Raw genomic sequence first — 23,843 nt, 5'->3', positions numbered from 1 at the left:
AGACTGCACAATTAGAGTGGAGTCATCTGCATATTGGATGCAGGTAGCATTGTGAGTGACTGTGGTAGATCATTGATGAAGACAGAGAAGAGAAGGGGACCTAGTATGGAACCTTACGGAACACCTAGTGTAATGGGAAGATGGGCAGATAGTGTGTTCTGCCATAGTACAGTTTGTTGTCTGTCAGATAGGTAGGATTGGAACCATTTAATTGCACAATAATTTAGTGAGAATGCTCTTAGGGTGTGGATGAGTAGTTGATGGTTGTCAATGTCAAATGCCTTAGAGAGATCTAAAAAGAGAGCTGAGGCTAGCTTGTTAGCATCATCGTTATGGTTGATGGAGTTAGAGAAGGATAGCAGGGCTGAGGTGGTGCTGTGATTTGGCCTAAAGCTGTGCTGAGAGCTAGCTAATAGGTTATTCTGAGGAAGATAGAGCATGAGTTGCTTATGAACACATTTTTCCATTATTTTTGCTAGTGGTGACAATATGGCTATTGGTCTACAGCTTGATAATTCTAGATAGTTACCTCCCTTGTTGAGGGGAATAATGTGGGAAATTTTCCAAATTGAGGGGATAGTGGTTTCTGTCAGGGTACAGCTTATAACAATGGAAACTGGATATGCAATGGCATTGGCTGCTTTTTGTAGATATTCTGGTGGAAGGACGTCTGCTGCAGAGTAGTGGGTTTTATTTTTTTAATTAAAGACCTGATAGTTGAAGTAAAACAGGCTGGAACTTAAAGGAGAGTGGAGTGATGGCTGAGGGCGAATCAGGATTAGAGGAGTTGGGCACCAGTTTGCTAGCTAGTGATTGGATGGTTTCTGTAAAGAAGCTGTTAAAGACATTTGCAGTTTCCTCGGGGGATTTTAAGCTGCAATCTGATAGGGTAGGAGTGGAAGATTGACCAGGGTTGAGCAGTTTGTTAATTCCTGCCCAAAACTTTTGAGGTTTGTTTTGATCCTTTTGCTGGAGGTGGTGGTAGAAGTTCTTTTTGTCTAGCAGTGAAGATTTTTTGGTATCATTTCTTAACTGTCGGAATTTGATTTGGTCCAGTGGGTCTTTAGATTTATGCCATCTGTCCCATGCTTTGTTTCTTTCTGTGATTTTGGTTTTGGTTTCTTTAGAGAGCCAGGGGGCAGGTTTAGTTTTAGTTCTAAGGGTGCGAGAGGGAGCATGAAAGTCTAGAATGGTAGGAAATCTGGTATTAAAGTAGGCTACAGCATCATCCAATGGAAGAAGCTTTAGGATAGACCAATTGCATGCTTTGATTTCATTCTGGAAAAGGGTGGCTTTGACGTTCTTATTGTTTCTGACTGATTTATAGGTGGTTTGGTGGAGTTAGTCTGTTTTATGTTTGATGATATAGGTGAGTAAGTGGTAACTCACATCATCTGGGAGGGTGCCAGAGTTGTACAGGTCTGGGTGGTTGTTGATATGGATCCAGTCCAGTATGCTATCTTTGTTACTGGTTTTGTCTGTTTTAGTTGGTGTGGTACTGGGTTGTGTGTAACCATGAAGGTTTACATGGGTTGTGGGAGATTTGGAGGAGCAGTTATTCCAGTCAATATTAAAATCACCTACCACAATTGATTCATGGGGTATGTACTGGATAACTATTGTTGGAAGTCTTCTATGGTATTTGAGTTATTACCTGGGGGGTATACATGCATACTATGCATATACTTTTATATTTGTTGAATTGTAATTTGGTAATGATAATTTCAGCGTTATTGAATAGGGGAGGTAGTTGTGGGGTTAGAGTGACATCTAGTGTATTTTTATAGAGGACTGCCACTCCCCCACCTTTCTTAGACTTGTTGTCAAGTCTAAGTATGTTGTACCTTGGTGGGAGAACTTCATCATCTTTAGTTCCTGATTATAGCCAGGTCTCTGTAAGACATAGCACATCAGGTTTGTAGAGAGGAGTTAAGAGGGCATGGAGATTTTGGATCTTGTTGTTTATGCTTGTAATGTTTAATTGACAAGTTAAGAGAGAGATAGGGGGCCTTGTTGGCAGTAAAATGTTGGAAGGCGTGATGGTCTGGGGGCTAGTATTAGTGGATGTGGAAGGACCAGGGTTTGGGTGGATGTCTCCATCCCTTATCAGGTTGTATTTTATGGTAATTAGGACTGTTAAGGCTTTATTAATTATTTTATGATAATATCTAGTTTTGGGGGCGATAGACCATGGTCTGTTGAGTTGACAGTATTTAAGAAAGGAGAAGTCAAGTTCATAGGGAGTTATGAGATGGTTGGTATTGTTAAAACTTCATGTCGTGATGGTTCGAGACATGGGATGGTGAAAGCCTAGGTAGGGCAGGTTTTCATAGGTGATGAGAAGATAAGGAATGAGCAAAAGTGGTAATAGTGACAGTATTGGTCGCATTTTGAAGATAATGTGATACTTGTCTGATGTTTGTTGTTTAGGGCTAGATTTGGAGGAGAAGGGTATAAGTACAGTGAGGCTATGGGGCAGGAGGAGGTGGCAATTGGTAGTTGTAGCTGTCTGTGGTAGGTTGTGGTGGAGGGGGTGTGGTTCCTTGCTCTTAAATTTAGCAGTGGTGGGGGCGCTTGAGAATTTGGGGCAAGGTGGGGTGCAGAGCAAGCCTGAGTGTAGGGTGGGTGAGAATTGGGGGCAGGGTGGTGAGCAGAGTGGGGCTACACCTGAGGCATGAGGTGGTAGAAACACAAAACAATCAGCAAAGCTGTAGGTATACTGCAGAATATAGGCTATTATATATTAGACTGTTTTCAAAAGTTAGCTATAAAATTCTTTAAGATTAGGTCAATTAGAAGAGTGGGTAATAAAGGCTTCAGTTGTTAAGCAGTAGGGAAAGGTCTATAGTGGAGGTGGCTATGGCTAAAGAAATACCTGTTAAGATGTTTAGAGGACTAGAAGCTAGGGGTGTGGGGCTGGCATTCGTGGTAACATGCTCACACTCAGTTTATTATTACAGAGCAGAGCAGGCTGCTAAAGATAATATAAATTACTCTATAGTTGTTGAGAAATGAGTGCTGCATACTTTGGCTCAAAAACTGAGTATTGGTCAGCCAGTGGTGAGCAGGTTCTAGTGGACCACAGCGAGGGCCATCTAAGTCAGGCTTAGAATTGACCAGAAAGGTTTGGTTCAAAAACTGAGTATTGGTCTGCCAGATGTGAGCAGGTTCAAGTGGTCCACAGTGAGGGCCATCTTGGTCAGGCTTAGAATTGACCAGAAAAGTTTGGTTCAAAAAAATGAGTATTGGTCGGCCAGTGGTGAGCAGGTTCTAGTGGACCACAATGAGGGCCTTCTTGGTCATGCTTAGAATTGACCAGAAAGGTTTGGTTCAAAAACTGAGTATTGGTCGGCCAGTGGTGAGCAGGTTCTAGTGGACCACAGCAAGGGCCATCTTGGTCAGACTTAAAATTGACCAGAAAGGTTTGGTTCAAAAACTCAATATTGGCCAGCCAGTGGAGAGCAGGTTCTAGTGGACCACAGTGAGGGCCATCTTGGCCAGGCTTAGAATTGAACAGAAATGTTTGGATCAAAAACTGAGTACTGGCCAGCCAGTGGTGAGCAGGTTCTAGTGGACTGCAGTGAGGGCCATCTTGGTCAGGCTTAGAATTGACCAAAAATGTTCGGTTCAAAAACTGAGCATTGGTCGGCCAGTGGTGAGAAGGATCTAGTGGACCGCAATGTGGGCCATCTTGGTCAGGCTCAGAATTGAATAGAAAGGTTTGGTTCAAAACCTGGGTATTGGTCAGCCAGTGGTGAGCAGATTCTAGTGGACCGCAGAGAGGGCCATCTTGGTCAGGCTTAGAATTGAATATAAAGGTTTGGTTCAAAAACTAAGTATTGGTCGGCCAGTGGTGAGCAGGTTCTGGTGGACTGCAGTGACAGCCATCTTGGTCATGCTTAGAATTGACCAGGCATGTTTGGTTCAAAAACTGAGTATTGGTCTGCCAATGGTGAGCAGGTTCTAGTGGACCACAGTGAGGGCCATCTTGGTGGGGCTTAAAATTGACCAGAAAGGTTTGGTTCAAAAACTGAGTACTGGTCAGCCAGTGGTGAGCAGGTTCCAGTGGACCACAGTGAGGGCTGTCTTGGTCATGCTTAAAATTGACCATAAAGGTTTGGTTCAAAAAATGAGTATTGGCTGGCCAGTGGTGAGCAGGTTCTAGTGGACCGCAGTGAGGGCCATCTTGGTCAGGCTTAGACTTGACCAGACAGGTTTGGTTCAAAAACTGAGTATTGTTCTGCCAGTGGTGAACAGGTTCTAGTGGATCACAGTGAGGGTGATCTTTGTCAGGCTTAGAATTGAACAGAAAGGTTTGGTTCAAAAACTGAGTATTAGTCACCCAGTGGTGAGCAGGTTCTATTGGACCGCAGCGAGGGCCATCTTCATCAGGCTTAGAATTGACCAGAAAGGTTTGGTTCAAAAACTAAGTATTGGTAGGCCAGTGGTGATCATGTTCTAGTGGACTGCAGTGAGGGCTGTCTTGGTCAGACTTAGAATTGACCAGAAAGGCTGGTGAGCATGCTGCCATGAGTTAGAACCCGGAGGGGAGGCTAGCATCTAGGAAAAGGATTTCAAAAATATAATTTGTAAATCCATTCATCCATCCACAACCCCTTTTTCCCATTTTTGCACATGGGTTTGGGTGTCACTTCAACAGTGACAATCCTCTAAAGTCAAGGTTTACATCTAAGGGTGGCTAGCCCTGCTATGGTAGTTATTCTACACCACACACTTGTATGTACACTCACACCTATGACCAAGTTAAAATGGCTAATCCACCTATTGCATGTTTTGGAATGTGGGAGGAAACTGGAGCACCCACAGGAAACCCATGCAAACACAGGGAAGATATGCCAACTCCACACAGAAGGCAGCCCGCCTGAGAATCAAACTGGTGGGCATCTTGCTGTGAGGTGTCAAACATGGAAATTCTAAATTCCAGCTCTTCTGCAAGTTCAGCTTTCAAGAACATGAAATTTTCTGCCAATTAATATATATTTAAAATATACTTTACAAGGTATGACCAGATTTCATTACAAATTTCTTTGATGTTGTCCAGGAAACCTGACAATTCAGTGTTGAAGGAAAATAATCTTCAATGGACTCTTGCTCCCTTGGTTAAGTGACAATGGTAAAAAAAGGAAACAATAAAAAAGTCTGTTTTAATCAAAACAATTCAGAATTATTTAGAAATGGTGTACTTTATTAGTTCTAGTCCATGTGTTACACCTTTCAGACTAACATATAAACTGAATCATATCAACAAATTCAAGTGACCAAAATCAAGTATATCAACACTCCCTATTTATTAGGATAAATGTGAACATTTTTAATTGCATGTTATTCAATATTTGTGTTAAGGAATTAAAATCTTCAACAAATTTTAATTTATCATTGGTATTATTGATTACCTTAGCAAATAACATATTAACAGTAGCAAATGAGTACTTCAGATATAACCAAAAAGAAACAAAGACATATACAATATTTTCCAGATTAGTGTAACATTACATAAAGAACCATCATTAATTGTTAATACATAAACATTTTGCAAAGTACTAAAAACTGGAATAATCCCAGTCCTTGATCCCTAAACCTAAAACTTATCCTTCTGTTCTTTACATCTAACCCCCTTTCCCCATCACTGCTTTTACCTAAAAAACAATCCCTCCCACTCCCTCCAACCCCATGGCTGCTGCACTTACCATGTTTGAACTCAAATAATGTGATTGGGTAAGATAGGTAACTGCTTGGCCAAGCTCATATTCAAGTTTGAGAATGAGAAGCAGCCTGTACCATCTGCAAATGCTTGGATCTCTAACTTCAAGGCAGAGGTCTTACTAAGTGACAACCAGCTGGCTTGTTTTAGTATGGAGTTTCCATAAGAATTCCCACTTTGAAATTTTTTCTAATCATGTAATAAAAAGAAATTAATTAATTATTCTTCCAAAATTAGATTTTTGTATTAAAAGAATCTGCCTATCATTGCTTTTAATTTGTCTGTCTTCTGTTACCTCAGTATGAGTGTACTAGAATTTGATTTATTCTAAAGTCTACCACAGTCTTCCTTTGTAAAATTCTGCCTAATGTCCTAAGCACCGTGGGGAAAAAAATGTACTATAACACTTACCAGAGTCAGTCTCTATAGCCCGTGGATTCAGACAGGTGAATACATATCAGCCTTCAATTTTGTCATGGTCTGTAATGAACAAATTATAGGCCATATAATATTTTTCACACTGTAGTCATATGTGGTGAACCATCCCGTGCCATGGGCATTGTCCTTTTAGGGTAGGATAAATAGGTGACTATACATCTGTTTACTTGTGAGTAGAAGTACATTACCATGGGTTTATTTTTTTTTTTAACTGTATCTACTTTTCAGAATTTGCAAGAAATGTGTTTTGCGTCTTTCTTTTTGGAAAATGAAGGTCTTTTTCATGTGCAAATAGTTATTTATTATATTTTACTTAACTGTGTGGCCGTATTGATTTTAGAATAACTGTGATATAACCAATTGCAGTCTGCCTGGTAGTACGATTATGAAAGAGAGCCTTGTCTGTGGAAATCAAAAACTGGGTATATTTGCATTTACCTTCAGATATATTTTATCTACATGTGGTTATCAGTGTTATACTAATATCTGGGAATTAAATAATTAAATAATTCTTCTACATGTATTAGATAGACAATGGGAACAACCACATTTACCTACTAGACTGATATTACTTCATCCATCTAAATGAGCATAACTCAGTTCAGTTAGAATCTTAAATTAAATAAACACAACACATTGGAAGGTGCAAACTTTAGATAGTTACTTTTTTCCTAAAGGTTTTGTCTTTCTACAGTCAGTATAATAGTATAATTATATACAATAATATCTACATTTATTATTTAATGTACAGTAAGTATGTATGCCTATTTCTGATTTTTTTTCTTTATTTTCAATAATGCACAAAAAAGTAGATCTGCAATGACACAGCAGTATACAGCATCACATAATTCTTTTACTTGTTTTAATATAAGAATATTGGGCACTCATTAGGGAAGATGCTGCAGTAAGTATAGTTTAAAATAAGAACTGCTGCTCAGATTTTCCTATCCCAAGCATGAATAAAATCATCAGCTATCTACTTTTTTTTACTATAGGTTTTAATCAGAAAAGCGTCTCATGTAATTTCCAGGTACATTTTCATATTTAATTTTAAGAAGCTAATTAACACTCTGGATCATCATATAATTAGAATTCATTCAGATACAACAGGAAAACAAATCTAAGAGTGGACATAGTGGTGAGAGATTTGAGTATTCAGATAGATAGTAATCTGAACTTTGACCAACTTGTGTCCACGGTGGTGAGGAAATCCTTCTATGTTACTTAACTTGTAAGTAAGGGCATGGCATCCAGATCTAAGGATGTCATAGTACCACTGTACTCAGCCCTTATTACACCAATAATTGAGTACAATGCACCCTTTGGTATGTAACTCACCAGGCACCTGTAACAGCTGGAGCGTTCTTAGAGGTTTCTCACAAAAAAATACAGGATACAACCAACAAGTCATATGTGGACTTATTAAATGCCCTATCACTTTATTCAGTTTCCTACTAATTACTGAGGAGTGATCTGTGCCTGATCTACAAAGCAGAATCTGACCCACCCCAATGGAAATATTGCAAATTTGTAAAATTTAACTGCACAAGGGTTACCTACTCTAAAAGATCTAAACCTGGTCAATGACATGACTAGATCATGCTAGAGAGACAGATATGTGTCCCAGAAGTGCCCCTCCTCTGGAATAGGATTCCTATTCACATGAAGCACAGCCCATCCCTGACCATAGTCAAGCACAATCTGAAGCAATGGATGGGAAATTGCAAATTCACTCCTGGGGTGGTGCCCATCTTCCGTATGGAAAGAGGCAGTCTAAATATTGTCAAAACCCTGCTTGTTAACCCTTGTTATTTTTCCCCTAGGGACTGAGAATTGGGTAAAATCTGTTTAAAACTGGCTAGCCTTGTAAGGGCTCTTGAGTCATTAACCTAGTAATCTATGAAACTATAAACCTAAAATTGCCTTGAATTGCTAAGCCAGATTTGTGTTGAAAAATAGCCTGAAGCAATTTCAGTTTTTTGCTTCAGGTAATTATTTACTTTTGTAAAAAAAAAAAAACAAAAAAAAAAAAAAAAAAAATCTGTTAGGAATGATATTGTGATGCAAGAACAGAATTATAATAGTTTTCTATGTACATGTTTAAGGGCAGTTAATGGTATGCATCTTTCATGAAAGTAAAGCAGAATGGAAAATGGCATTTATAGTGCAGAGACAGAAAAGTACGTTGATGTCCCCTCTTTTTCTGTCCCTCTCTTTGTCTTTCACTGCCCCTCTCTCTTTCTTTGTATCACTGTCATCTCTCTCTGCCTCACAACACATACACTCATTCTCTCATGCAAAGTACTTTCTGTTTATTTCACCATAATCCTGTTTCAGATGGAGCAGAAAAGATGTACACTGTATAAACCATAGCTGTGACATATTATCAAAATTAGGCAAAAACAAACTAGCCAAAAAATCTGTAAAATCTCTGTTTTTAGAAGTGAATCTTACACATATCCAAAATTTCAGCTTTAATTATATAACTTTTGCTTGTATGCACAGTATTTTGAGGACGTTTTGAAACAAAATATCATACTTCAGATTTTATAATGAACTCCAATAGCTTTAAATTAAGTCTATTTACTTTATTCTTGTCAAATACTTTTCTAAACCAAAATGACATCACATATTATGGTTTGACAGTTACCTGACAGAGATTATTATCCATGTTATTGGAAAGTTCATATATCCTTACTTGACATCATTGCATTTAACATTACATGTAGAAATACAGGTCACAATATAATATGTCCCAAGGCTCCTTCAATAAACACACCAAAACTGCATAGCAACCATTTATTAATAAAATTCCAAAAATACATCATACAAAATAACATGTCATAACAAAGATCAGTCCATGAAACAAAACTGTTGGCATTGTAAAACCACTCACCTTCTATGCCAGCCAGGCAACGTTAAATCCCATCACTCACTCTGAACATGCTGCCATCCTCAGAAGCAGTATGCCACCACTCATTTCTGAATGCCCACTTGCCCAGAGAAAAAGGGGGGAACACAGGTGACAGGTACAGCGGAACACCTCTTACTCCTCTCACATCGTAGCACTAATCTATTAAACTTCTCCTACCCAAAAAAAGAGAGGGAGGGAGGGATTGTGTCAAATCATGCCCAAAGTAGGGTTGATGTATCTCACCTACCTAAGATGAACCTCATTGAATCCCTTTCCCCTTTATACCTACATCACTTCCTAGACTCCTCCCTAAACTACCTCTAACAGTTAACCCTTTCCTGATCTACTCATCCCAATATCCTTGACTCCACACACTACTCATACCCCCCCCTGCAAATAATTGCTCAGGAGCCCTTGGACAAATGTGTCTGCCAGCAAACTGTCCCCACGTTTCTTCAATAAACACACCAAAATTGAATAGTGACTATATATTAATAACATTCCAACAAATATATCATCATACAAAATCACATGTTATAAAAAAGAGCAGTCTATCAAACAAAACAACTGTTGGTGGCATAAAACAGCACACCTTAAATGTCAACTAGCAGCATTACTGTTGTCATCATAAAACTGCACACCTTCCATCTCAACTAGCAGCATTAAATCCCACCACTCACTCTGACCATAACACCATCATCAGAAGCAAAATGCCACCACTCACTTCCAGATATCTGCTTGCCCAGAGAAAAAGGAGACAAAAGAACAGGGGTTCAACTGAACAACTCTTAGTCCACCATCAGCCTGCCTTTGTAGGCTGTTACCCCCTTACTTAAAACCTTTAATCAAATCCTTCAAAAACATCAATATATGAACATTGAACAAATCCAAACCAGCATTGTTTAAATGAGCTCCATCTCTCCTGACATAGAAAGGGTCTTTGTCATCAAAATCCCTGTGCTCAGTCATGTACAGACCTATCTTCTTCAAAACCCTTGCCACTCTATGACTGACAAATCACTTCACTGTCTCAATGGCCATAAAATTACCTGCATGCTTCCACACCAGCCTGGGTATTATTTCTGACCATACTATAACTATCTGAGGGAATCTCAGTTTTGAATCGGATAGGTCAGCCACAATCCTCCCCAACAAAGCTCTTTTGGGCAATTGTCCCAAATGATTTCTACCTAAATTAACAACCAAAATCTAGGGTAAAAACAACCTTTCTGCAACTCCTCAAATCTCCCCAATATATTTTACCATCAAAGATCATGATAAACACACCAACATACTTTCCAAATGTCAATATCCAGACCCACCAACTTCATCAGGATGAATCACCAATCTCTTCTATGCCCAGTAAAGAAAATAGTTCCTAAGGAAAACAACAGATTCACTTGTAAAACAAGCAAACAGCAAGTGTTAAAATACACTTATCAAACATAAGATAAATAAGCTTCAGAAGGCCATCTCCCTGACCTATGAATCAATTCTACAGATCTTCCTTCCTCAGCATGATCTGGTACTGTACCAATTCTAAACAAATGAGTCAAAAATATGCATCCCTTATCACCTTGACATTCCAAAGCAGCTCTTATCTTACAAATAAACTGTGATGCATCTATCACTTTCCCATTAGCGGATTGAAAAATCAAGTCATCCATCCTACCACCTCGCAGCTTCTGCAATTGTCTAAGCCAGGTCACTGAACATAGCAGGTTATCCTTATTGCCCTGCAGCACAACCTATTTGCCTTTCCCTACATGGTCCATCTTCAACTTCTTTAACCAAATTACTACAGATAAATCCATAACACAAACATCTTCCCACAGTAATGACCCCAGAACTTCACCATCTCTAAAAGCGCCTGCTTATATAACTACTGCCAGGTCTGTGCAAGCAATATAATCGCTGTAATCTGATGCCAATTCAAACAAACCTTTCAAAAAAACCTGCAGCACCTGTTTATTTATGGGAAAGCGATGATCCCCTTTTGCCCCCTGCATTGTCTGCCAGCCTTTTACTAACTTACCTACTACCACTGGATTTGTCAAATCCTGAAGGCCTGCCAACCTTGCCAATGCACTAAACACCAGCAAATGAAATTTAATCAATCTCATTGCCTCACCTAAACAACAACAATGAACCACATACCTTGTCAACAAGACCACTAACTACTTCCTTTCCTGGACTGGTAACTGCCTAACAAACCCCATTAAAGCAGTAACTGCTGCATTGTAAGTCTTCAAAGTTGACTCTGAATAAGACTTTTGGATCAACAAACCTGCTGCACCTCTCCAAGTTCCCATGTCTTGGGAGGCAGCACCACAGGATTTTGACTTACGCTTGTAACTAGGGCCCAGCTGTGATGCCCACATCTTTTTCTTTCAGCTGTTCCCGTTAGGAATTGCCGCAGGAGATCATCTGTTTCCATTTCTTCCTGTCCTCTGCATCTTGCTCTGTCACACCAATCACCTGCATGTCATCTCTCACCACATACATAAACCTTATCTTAGGCCTTCCTCTTACCTTGCAGCTTCATCCTTAGCATCCTTTTCCCAATATACCCAGCATCCCTCCTCAACAAATGTCCTAACCAACACAATCTCACCTCCCTGGCTTTGTCTCCAAACCGCCAAACCTGGGCTGACCCTTTAATATACTTATTCCTAATTCTGTTTAGCCTCTTCACACCCAGTGAAAATATTAACATCTTTAACTCTGCCACATCCAGCTCTGACTCTTGCCTTTTTGTTACTGCCACTGTCTCCAGCCCATATAACATAGCTGGTCTCACTACCCTCTTGTAGACCTTCCCTTTCACTTTTACTGGTACTTGTCTGTCACAAATCACTCCTGACACTCTTCTCCATGCACTCAACCCTGCTTGTACTCTCTTCTTCACTTCTCTTCCACACTCCCCATTACTCTGAACTGTTGATCCCAAGTATTTAAGCTCATCCACCTTCGCCATCTCTACTCCCTGCATCCTTACCATTCTTCTATCCTCCCTCTCATTCACACACATATATTCTGTCTTAGTTCTGCTGACCTTCATTCCTCTCCTCTCTAGAGCATATCTCACTACTGCTAATAATTTGTGATGGTCACCCATATGTGACATCCCCATGCTGGGCCAGTAATCAAAGAGCCTGAATCCTCATCACTGAAACTGGAGAGCGACATGCACTTGGAATACAAATGGATGCACTCAGTATTTCCAGATGTAGGCCTCTCTGCATCAAGCACAATTTTCCTTAAGCACACACAGGGAACATACTTACCCTGGGGTCTGGATGTCTCTGTATCTGTCTCCCTCCAGGTCACCAATAAGACTCCCCACTAGAACAACTATAGAGTTAGGTCCTCAGACACGTGTCCAAGCCAAGTCCTCCAGTACCCTCTCTATAAACCCAGTGCTGCCCCAAGTAGCTGACATACACACTCTTTAAGATTTATTTTTCACACACACACACACACACACACACACACACACACACACACACACACACACACACACACACACACACACACACACACACACACACTCACACACACACACACACACACACACACACACACACACACACACACACACACACACACATGCACACACACACGCACACACACAAACACACACACACACACACACACACACACACACACACACACACACACACACACACACACACACACACACACACACACACCTGGGAAAGGCTGGGACAAATTACCTGCTCTACCACTTGCCCAAACTCATCCTCTCCTGGTGAAGCTGACTGGCCAAGACCTCCATCCTTACACCAATACTTCATAATGGCATTAATGCCCTCACGCCCTGGACCCATGAGATTAAACTAATAGACTACACAGGAACACCTGCCTGCAATAGAAGTGAAGTATGTGCCTACTACATCCAATGTATCTATCACTTGCCTGCATAGCCCTCTCCCCTGCAGTTTTGAGCATTTTTGCTAGAGAAATATTAGCATGCCTAACCTCCTAATGCAGCATCTTATTAACTGTTTTCCTCTTAGATAAACACTGATTGCACAACAGCCAAGCATTATTGGGCCTCATCCTCTGAGCCTCACAGATTGTCAAAAAATATTTAAACAATCACAGCGCCTGAGATGCATCTTTGAGGCATCTTTTCCCAGCACTAAGGACCATTCATATGTGAAACCCAGGACCCAATTTTCCCAGGTCCGAGACCTAAATTTGCTTGACCTCCTTCTATCCAAAACTGCTAATGTAGCAAGTAAATCTTTGGTTTCCGAAGCTTCTGCATCTACCAGTCCATCTTCTCCATAAATCAAGTGAAATGTGTCAACAAAATCCCGTTTTCTTATCTTCTACTTACCTACTCCTGAAACATGAAGTGTAATAAACACCACCCTATCCCCTTCTCCAATAAAAGCCTGAAATGACAACCAGTATCCTGGTTGCACCTTCATGTCCAACTCACTAACGTCAACTGCCTGCCCATGCTCCTGATCAACATGGCCCATAGATTGCTCTAAGATGCTTCTTCCTGCATTCCCCTTCAAGCTTCCACCTCCTGCCTGCCTACTTGTTTCTTACACCTGCTCCCCAAAAAACATCAATGTCTGTAACCTGGACCTCCTTGCTCTAACTTCTCATTTCCCACTCAAGTTTCTACTTGGGAAATGGGTACATTACATGTAGGCAGCTGGGGCTTCACCAATGCATCTCCAATGGCCCCTGGCCTCCCACATCTAGGTGATTACCTCGCTCCCTTTCCTGCTGTGATACCCCTGAGTTCCTCCAATGCCTTTCATTTCCTCCTTCTTCTCATGCAACTGCCTGCTGCTGGCTCTACTGCCACCTCCCACTAGTGTGCAGGATAACTCTCCATCCTTGAAGAGCTCATCCTCCTGGGAAACTAACCTGGCACAATGCTTTTTTTTGGCTTGCATCTAGACCATTTGGAAGACAAACAAAATGTATTCACCAACTGCTCCACTACAAAACTTAAACAGATCTCCCCCTTTTCTTAAGCTCTAATCTTCCCCTCTCTGTGCCCCTCAATGCCTTACTGATTTGATCACCACTATGACCCACCCACCCCATGCTAGATACCCAGGTCCACCACAGTATGCTACCTTCTACAGCCAACAAGCTCTCTTTACCAAAAAAAGTCCCCAGTAAATTTAACTCACCTGTCAAAAGGTGGGAAGGGGTTGCAAACCCTGCAACTTTGGCACAGGAAGCCATTTGTTAAGACAGAACTGTAACCCCTTACAGTAGCCAAAAAGCATCTTTCCCCCAGTTTGGCACTGTGTTTTTATTCATTTATTATTTCGTATTCATATTTCTGCTCTGGACCCCCCCCCCCCCATCACCTCCCAGTAACACTGTAGCCTACAACTAAGACCCTCTATATTGAACTACTGATCACATAGCTGCATAATGAGTAAGCTATTCACCCTGAAAACCCATCTAGTAAAAGCCAATACCCCAGCATCAACCCATCCAGCACCAACTGCCTATAAAGTGTTAGGGTTATCCATTAATTAAACCACAATGAAATTCTACCCTTCCCCATCCACCCAACCCTACTTACAGACACTGCCTTCTTTTATGAACAAAGTGATCCACTGCTGATAGGAACTCCAAACTGCTCATTGCCCAACACAAGCAGTCTCGCTAGACAAAAAAAAAAAACTTGCCCAAAATGCCAAACCAAATCTACCCTATCATGTGAGTGCCCAACATCTTTATGGAACCATTTTTGATAAAGATTAGTAAAATTTCCCATGTCTTTTATATATTCTTATCTTATTTATTTTTCTCTTGTAACTGCCACTACACCAACCTTGCCACACTTCCAGATATCAATGGCTGCCTCCACACCATGCTGAGATGACCTCTGACCTCAAATGATGGCCACATGGCTGCTTACCAGTGCAATGGCCCATACAGGGTGCAATTAGGTACTCTAGACACTATCTGTCTCAAAAGGTTGCATCTATTTGATGCCACAACCAAACTACCAACCCTGCAACCCTGGACCAAACTCTTAGTTCCCCAAAGCAGCACACCTCCCCAACTCAGCCCCAGGTCTTGCTCTATTCACCCATTTCCACTAAAGCCTGGCCAAAATCTACATAACTTTTCCAGTACTTATTTTAATAACTTCTTTTAACAAGATATCACTGCAGCAACCATACAACCCCCATACTTGCACAAAACAAGGTCAAGAGCTCCTACATTCCCTGCCATAAACTCCCCACTTTCTGAAAGTATAACCACTTTCTTCTACAAGTAGTATTGCCCTACTCCCCCTGAAAAACCTTATCTCGACCAGCATACCACCAAGCTACCTACATCTGGTCCACGCTATCCCTACTACACTTGGTCACTCAGACATGGCTCTCCACTGACAACTGCTTGTTTCAAACAATGTCAAAAAATATTTGATTTTCCCACACACTTAGAATAAACCTCATCACCCCACCTTTCCCCTTTACACCTACATCACTTCCTAGACTCTGCCCCAACTACTTCTAATAATTAACCCTTTCCTCCACTACTCATCCCAAATGTCCTTGACTCTACAGACTCCTCATATTCCTCATCCTCTCCCTGTCCATCAATTCACTGCTCAGGAACCTTCGGACAGATGTGTCTGCCAGAAAACTGCATTTATCAGCTAGCATGGGCTTAGGAGACTATACCATATAACAGATGGCATAACCCTGAAGTGATTGTGGTTATATAGTTGCACCACAATAAATATCATAAAGAAAAACATAAATCACATGCCCTTAGAAAATATGATGGTAATGAACTTTCTTTCCATGTCACATCTTACTATGTGAATAAATACTTATGGCATAAACAAAGATGATGTCTTTGTAAATCATTTGTAGACTAAAATGTTAAAGATAAGTAAGGCAAAAGGAAATACATATAGTTACAGTCACATGTACCTAAATACCAGCTGCTGCAGTGTGAGATAGAGCAGGGCACAGACCTGATTGAAAGGTAGCACACTTTAATTGCAATTGACTGAATACAGATATATATTTCCCAGGGGAAACTTAATGCATTTAGTAGAAAACACTGGGATATTTTACTCCTGACCAGTATTGTGACACAGTTTTCATTAGTAATATAAAAAGTAGGCTTTCATGTCCCTGTTATTCAGCAAGCTATAAAATACTTCCTATACATAGTTTACCAAAAATAAATTGAAAAATTATGATATTATTTATTTTCTAGAAAATAAATAATGGTGTGATTAGAAAAATTCTATACTATAGATATTTTTGCTAAATTCTCTTCTGGAATTCTTTCAATAAGCAGCATAATTCTACTTCACCAGTACTATCTATGACAATCAAAGTACAACAATATAAACTTTCTTCCATCTGATGCATTTAGAACATAATCTTACATTAAGAATTGTTGTTATAGCTGTCAGTCTTTTTCTTGGCTTGTTCATTTGTAAAGCTATACATTTGTGTGTGGTGTGTGTGTGTGTGTGTGTGTGTGTGTGTGTGTGTGTGTGTGTGTGTGTAGTACACACACACACACACACACACACACACACACACACACACACACACACACACACACACGCACATGTCGATATCTATATTTCTCTGTCTCTCTACCTATATTTATATCTACCTATCTATATATAGTATACACCACCTCACTGACATGAAAAGAACAATATTACGTAATGCATTTAATCTTTGTGAAAATTATAGGGCAACAGATGTCAGAATGTTTGTAATTCAGTGGAAAATATTGACATTTTCTTTCTTCTTCTTTCTGCCAGTTCTTAACTTTATGTCAGTTCACTAATTTGGCCTGTGCTTCCTAATATGAGTTCATGAACATGGAATTCAAAACACTAACCAGCTGTGGGAATCAAGAAATTAGCCTGTCACAGTGAAAGATATGCAAGCATGTACCTTATCCCAGTACGGCAACATCACACATTCACTTAAGCTGCAAGGATAAAAACATGAATGCTGAAGGAAAGAATCTGGATGGGTTATTCAACTGAAAGAGTAAAAAGAAATGCAGCATTAATATGTTTCATGTTCTATTTACTTTGTCATTTCAATTCATGACCCCAAGTATTTCTTCACTGTTTTGACATGTGAGTACAGTTGGAAAGCTTCTTGGTGTAGTTTAGCACAACCTTTTGAACTCTAAACCTCAACTACATACAACTGATATCAACTGCAAAATATGCAGCATTTCAAGGAAATTTAAAAATAAAGCCAGGGTTAAGCAACCTGCAAATCATTTAAGCTAAACTTATATTTTCTACTAGAAAAAATGAGTTTAAGTTTTGTTTCACTGCCTGTCTCACAGCTGACAAAACATATCTTTCTCTAGTTTAATGTGCATAATATACATGTAAAGCATACAGTGATATCACAGTAAAATCAGTATTAATGGAAATAGCTTTCTTCATGTACAGAATATCTCTGCATAGTTAAGAAATAGCTAATTACTATACATGGAGTGACATTCCTCGTGAAAGGCCAAAGGAATCTAAATGCTTGTCTTAGCTCTAAGCTTTGTCAAGATCGGTTATTGCTGTTACTTTAAAATGTGAAGCATGCACACTTTTTATACTTTGTTATACATTTCAGTCATTAACTTCATTGGCAAATAAATATAAGTGGTGCAAAGTCAATATTATGAGTTAGGATGCTAATTAAAACTTTATATTACTGCAAAACAATGTACACGTTATTTATCACAAGAAAATTGAGCACATTATTCTGTGTTTCTATTCTAACTGTGTCTTCTGTGTATATGTTCTCATAGGTTCATAGGCTGATACTAGGCTATCGGCCCTAGGGCCTATACAAACTTAGCCATAACAATTCCCTGAATATTTCTTTCCACAATATTTAGTTCCCTTGACCCCTGTTTAGCAGGGTGACTGACGTAATCCCCGGGATGAATTTCCTATCTCCCATCCAATCATCAAGGTTCCTTTTGAAGAGGGCCAAGGAGGCGCTCTGCTTGACATGTATGGGTAGTCTATTCCAGAGTATGGAGAGTCTTTGGGTCAGGAACTTATCCCTCCAAAGCCTTCAGCACCTGGTATTCCCAGGCTGATTCTCAGGCAGTCCACTATCCAAATACTAACCAGGCCCCTTTGTTTCCATGAGTTTTCTCCACAGCATCAAGTTCTTGTTCACATCCCAAAAATATATAGACGGTAGTCATGAGAGGTACCAAAAATACAGCAACAAAGAAGGTGCACATATGACCATTGCTCGGCTATGATAATATGAACATCCGAAAACAAAAAGCCAGCAAAAGGTGGAAAATGCATAAATATAAATATAATTTATTGAAAAAAAGACAAGGGGGAATAACTCCCCTGACCACACATATCCAAACCGGTTTCGGCTGAAAAAAAGCCTTCTTCAGTGGATGAAAAACACTCAGAACAACCAATACCCAGTATATATATATATCTGGAGTATAATATGAGAACCAATTAAAACAGATGATAGATAATTCAAAATTGGTCATTAAGACCAGGTAGAAAAAGGGCTCCAAGTTTAACTATCCATTTCCTTTCCTTGAAATTCAGTAACTCATGCCAATTGTGTTTATCCCTGCATGTAGCCTTAATACAATCAATAATAACAAACTTAAAAGAAGCTGATGTATGCTTTAAAACATGCTTGTATAGAGCATTATTTCGGCGTTTGTTTCTGATGTCACTAAGGTGTTCACCAATTCTTAGACGAAAAGGTCTAGAGGTTTGCCCCACATAAAATGCAAAACAGGTGCAGGTAGCCAAATAGATGACCCACTCAGTACTACAATTAGCCCAAAATTTGATGTAAAAAATCTCAGGAGTATTCCTGCTACTAAATTCCCAGGTATATTGAACCCGAGCACAGTATGAACAGTGACCACAGGGAATACAACCCAAAACCGGTCCACCAGTAAGAGATAGTTGTATAGAACCTATAGAATCAAAAAAAGGCCTCTTGTAGTGACTGAACATGGAACCTAATGTACGTCCCCTTCTGAAAGAGAAAGAACACCTGTCTCTTAAGAAGGGGTATAATTTTTCATCTGCCATCAAAATATTCCAATGTCTATGGATGATATTCATAAAGCCCCTGGAATTTCGTCCATAAGTGGTAACCAGCCGTAAAGGCTGTTGAACAACATCCTTATTCTTGTCTTTATAACATAATAAATCCTGCCTATTTAGATTGGAAGCCCAATGTTTAGCCAAGTTGACCATACCTGGACGATAACCTCTCTCAATAAATCTGCGAGCAAGATCATCCCGAATAGTTACAAAAGACTGCTGGCTAGAACAAATCCTTCTGGCTCTCAAAAATTGGGATATAGGTATGTTCTGGATGATATGTTGTGGGTGGAAGCTGGTAGCGTGTAACAACGAATTATAGTCAGGAAATTTTCTGAATAATGTAGTGGACAAAGTATCATCCACATTCCTATTAACTTCCACATCTAGAAATAACATCCTAGATCTATGATAGATCATCTTGAATTCAATTCCCCATATATTGTCGTTGAGATAATCAACAAACTCCTGGAGATAACTCTCATCAGCCTTCCACACCAAAAATACCCCTAGGAGTGTGTGTGTGTGTGTGTGTGTGTGTGTGTGTGTGTGTGTGTGTGTGTGTGTGTGTGTGTGTGTGTGTGTGTGTTGTGTGTGTGTGATATGTCCACGTGCATGCTCACACATTTGTGAGTATGCGTACCTGATGTCCATCCATTATAGGGAGTGACTAGTCACTTTATGCTGTTTACCTTTCAAAATAGACCCAGGCTTCCCACAATCTTAAATTGTAGCTAGAATGAACAATATAAGCTCATAAATCATTCTGAAAATATGTTGAAGGATGATTTGTCAAGGGACAGTGTACATGTGATATTATGACAGGACAACACTATTCGTAGCTTTAAATACTAAAGTTAAAAAAAAAGGTGAAAGGTGCACAGAGTGGAAATATATCTTCTAATAAAATACAGTAATGTGGTAATGCCACTTCGTAGTGCAGAATATAAGTTAGCATTGAGGTCCATCATCAGAGCAGATTAGCAATGAAATTCTTCATAGCTTTTTGCAAAGATTATTTTATGTATATAGCAATAATGTTTTCAACTTTGTACAAATTATGAAGAGTTGAACTACATAAAGGAATAATGTTATAATGGGTTGCACATAATATATGTAAACATTATGCTTCTGCTAATATACACACATAGACAAATTTTAATATTAAAATAGGAAAAGCAGTATCATTTTAGAAGTCACATCCCACATAGTTTAACTAATCTTACACTAGGTGTACATTTCTATTGCATTGAACAGAATTAAAGATGTGAATACACTGACCTCTTCAGACAATAGACTGGGTCATAGAAGGCAACAGGACATAACAAATGGACAAAGAAGGAGAGTTTATATGTACGTTATATGGGCTTCTAGATCTGAATGAGGCAAAGGTCATGCATAGGCTAAGAGAGGAGTAATCCATCATTGTCAAATCTCTCTGTTTTTCTTACTTTCTCTTACAACTATTTGCTAACTGTTTTATACGGCTTCAATCAGTGTCAAATAGACTTTTTTGTTGATACATGCAGTTATTTAATAGCTGTTGCCAAGGTTCATTTGTAACATGGTTGCTTTAAAACCATTGCATACATTGCCTTAAATCCCATACTGGAATCTAGCAACAACTTGGAACAAATTTCACTTAGGAATATTGCAGTAGGGAATACCTGGACTATGGAAAGCCAATTGGAAAGCAATACCTGTATGCGTTCATAACGTAATCTTTGTAGATTAGGGTGATTTTTATCATTACAGGCATTTATGCTAAAGAGTAACAGATGACTGAGAGAATCTTACAAGCTGTGTAGCATAAAACTCAACTTAAGTCATTAGGGTTGCTGAAGTTTAAAACTGCTTAGAAATCTTGCACAGGAATGAAAAAAAATGTTAATTACTTTTAAAATAAAGCAACTAACAGTAAAGTTAATAGTGTGCAGTCTCTTAATATGATTTGATGTTTCATGTGATGATGTTTATAATTTTGGAAGTTATGTGCAGTTTTATTTATTTGCTACACAAAATGTTTTGTCAGCGCACAAAGCTCACTTGTTTAATGTAAATGTTTTATGTGAATATTTATACATCAAAATGCATATAAACAAGAATTAAAACACTTCATGGTAACAGTCGTACAATTCATTTGTTCAGCAGATGTTAATGTTCTCCTTTGAACATTTGTCACAACTATGGGAGATCATACTTATATAGTTAGAACAGAATGATCTGAATCCATTTAAAGTTCAATAGAAAGTCATGCCAGCTGATGTTTCAACAGACTGGTAGAGAGACACACTGGAAAATGAAACTGAAGCTGTAGACTTAAGCAATCACAGCTGCTCTTCTCAGAAAAAAATGTATAGTCTTAGAGCAATATTCCTAGACAATAAAACAGAAGAAACAAAGCTAGAAAATATGTAACACAGAATGTCATGAAAATTGTTCATTTTTATCATCTTAACCGATGGACCAATCTTTAGAAACTGGGCAAAATATACTAAGGTTGTGTGAATTTTTAGGGTGTTTTATTAAGTAAGGGAGTTCAGTGGATACTGTCAGGGCTTCTGATTTAACATATTTGTAGCACAATCTGAAAAGAATGGTTCACTGGTGGAAATAGACTCAAACAGTATCATGTCCTAACAGAAAATAGTTTAAAAATTCTTCACTTGTATTGTTTAGGTAAATGTAATGTCACACTCAGAGTTAAGTGCTGCTACAATAAACAACAATAATGTTGTACTTTATAATTATTTCAGATTTGAATGCACTGATGATTAGACAGATCATCCCTAGTATGGTTTTTAACAGAAACAACTTTATCTGATGTATAATATGGAAATTCCATACACCTATTACCTAGCTAGTCACAGTACATCTGCTCACTTCCACTTTCACAAAAAAGCAAGTGGTTTAACTCCTTCTAGCCTGATCTCATGTTTCTACATATCCATCCCAGCACCTGATTATATAAACTACACAGCCCTTCCAGATCTTAAGCACAAAAACCTAAACCTCGCACCCAGTTTCCAGTCTGACTCCTTGGTCACTTTACTCTAAACCTTCACTCCCCCTCCCTAAATCTAAAGTCCCTGATCACTCCCTAACAGTAAAACTCCATTCCTGCTTCCTAAATCTAAAACTCCAATAGCCCAAAACTTACATTTCCTTATCTCCCCAACCCTAGAACTCTCTTCCACTCCTAAACCTAAATTCCTGATCATATCCTAAAGCTAAAACTCCCTTTCTGCTACCTAACCCTTAAACTCCCTTTTCACTCAAACTCTAAATATTCTTCCCACTCACTAATCCTAAACCCCCATCCTGATCAATAATCCTATAATCCTTCTGCCTTGTCTCATCACAACTGCTCGCTAAACTCAAATTTGAGTATGATTAGGAGCAGATAAAGCTCAAAGGCCTAGCTTTGAGACAAGGGTTTTCGAGCACTTGGGACTTAATCACTTGTAGGGAACCTGAATGAAACACTAAATTGATAATGATATTGTATTCTGGATTCTGCACCAAGAGTTGCACACCTTTTGCTAGAATGCAACAATCTTGTTTTGTGAAACACATATTTTTACCAAATACACATGTAGTGAACAAAAGCTTTGGACTGACATTACTTTAAACTAAAACATAATCACAATAATAATTAATAATTAATACTTTTACAAACTCTAAACTGGCTGGAATTCAACTCCTACTCCCTAAACTACAACTTATTTAACCATCTTAAACCAACCTTCCCTCTGCCCTGCCATCTCTTCCCTTAGTTCTCTTTATACCCCTAGCCATTGTCTTTGAAACTCAGAATATTTCAAGTCTCTATTATGACTGGAGGTTGACATGTAGTTTAAGTTTTTCCTTGTTGACATATTTTATCCTGTCCTAAATATTTAATTCTGTAACTCTGATTTGACTGTATGCTTACTGGGGCTTTTCCCCCCAGGCTTCTGTTGAAAATGGGCCTTGGCTCAGTTAGACATACCCGGTTAACAAATGTCAAAATAATTAAAATAATAATAATAATAATAATAATGTTAATAATAATAATGGCACAGCTGTAATAAAATATCTGCACATTTTAGCATTTACACTTTTGTAAAATTTATAGAGCATTTAATAGGTGAAAGACAAAGCAGAAGCAGTTTTTATGTCAAATTATTTTAACAAGACAGCAATGATTATGAGATTTAGTCACATATGTATATTTAAAGAACAGAAAAAAACACAATGACAAGCCCTAAGTTATTGTAGTTCTAGTGAAAACAAAGGCATGGTATAGCCACCGTACTGACACAAACATTTCAGAACATTTAACAGCAGTTCCAAAATGTTTGCTTTTACTGCAACTAGTATTGTTGCCATGGTAGAATAATTAGATTTAAAATTAGTTTCAATACTCGATAAACTTTTTTTTGCAAAGACCTCGGTAATCCATGTGGTTATAATGAGAACACAGTTATGTATTAATTACTGTTACCTCCCCAGAATACTCACATGCATTTTCTTGTCTGGTTCCTGGCTAGCATTTTCTCTCTGTTTATTCTTCATTCCCTCCCCGTGCTCATGTTTTTTTCTGTGTGGTGCTTCAGTTTCCTCCCACATTCACATGCGTGCTACATATCAGAACTGGGCACCTTTAA

At 38.9% G+C, this 23,843-nt stretch overlaps 1 pseudogene; it reads left to right on the top strand.

Moving 5' to 3' along the window:
- Positions 1-16,567: 16,567 nt before the first annotated feature.
- On the top strand, positions 16,568-16,682 carry LOC122792580 (annotated as a pseudogene).
- Positions 16,683-23,843: the final 7,161 nt, after the last annotated feature.

Source organism: Protopterus annectens, chromosome 1.part2 (genome assembly GCF_019279795.1).
Source record: "Protopterus annectens isolate FY-2018-M chromosome 1.part2, PAN1.0, whole genome shotgun sequence".
NCBI classification, from domain to species: domain Eukaryota; kingdom Metazoa; phylum Chordata; order Ceratodontiformes; family Protopteridae; genus Protopterus; species Protopterus annectens.
The sequence above is the reverse complement of the archived record's forward strand: the minus strand, read 5'-3'. Positions and strand labels throughout refer to the sequence as shown.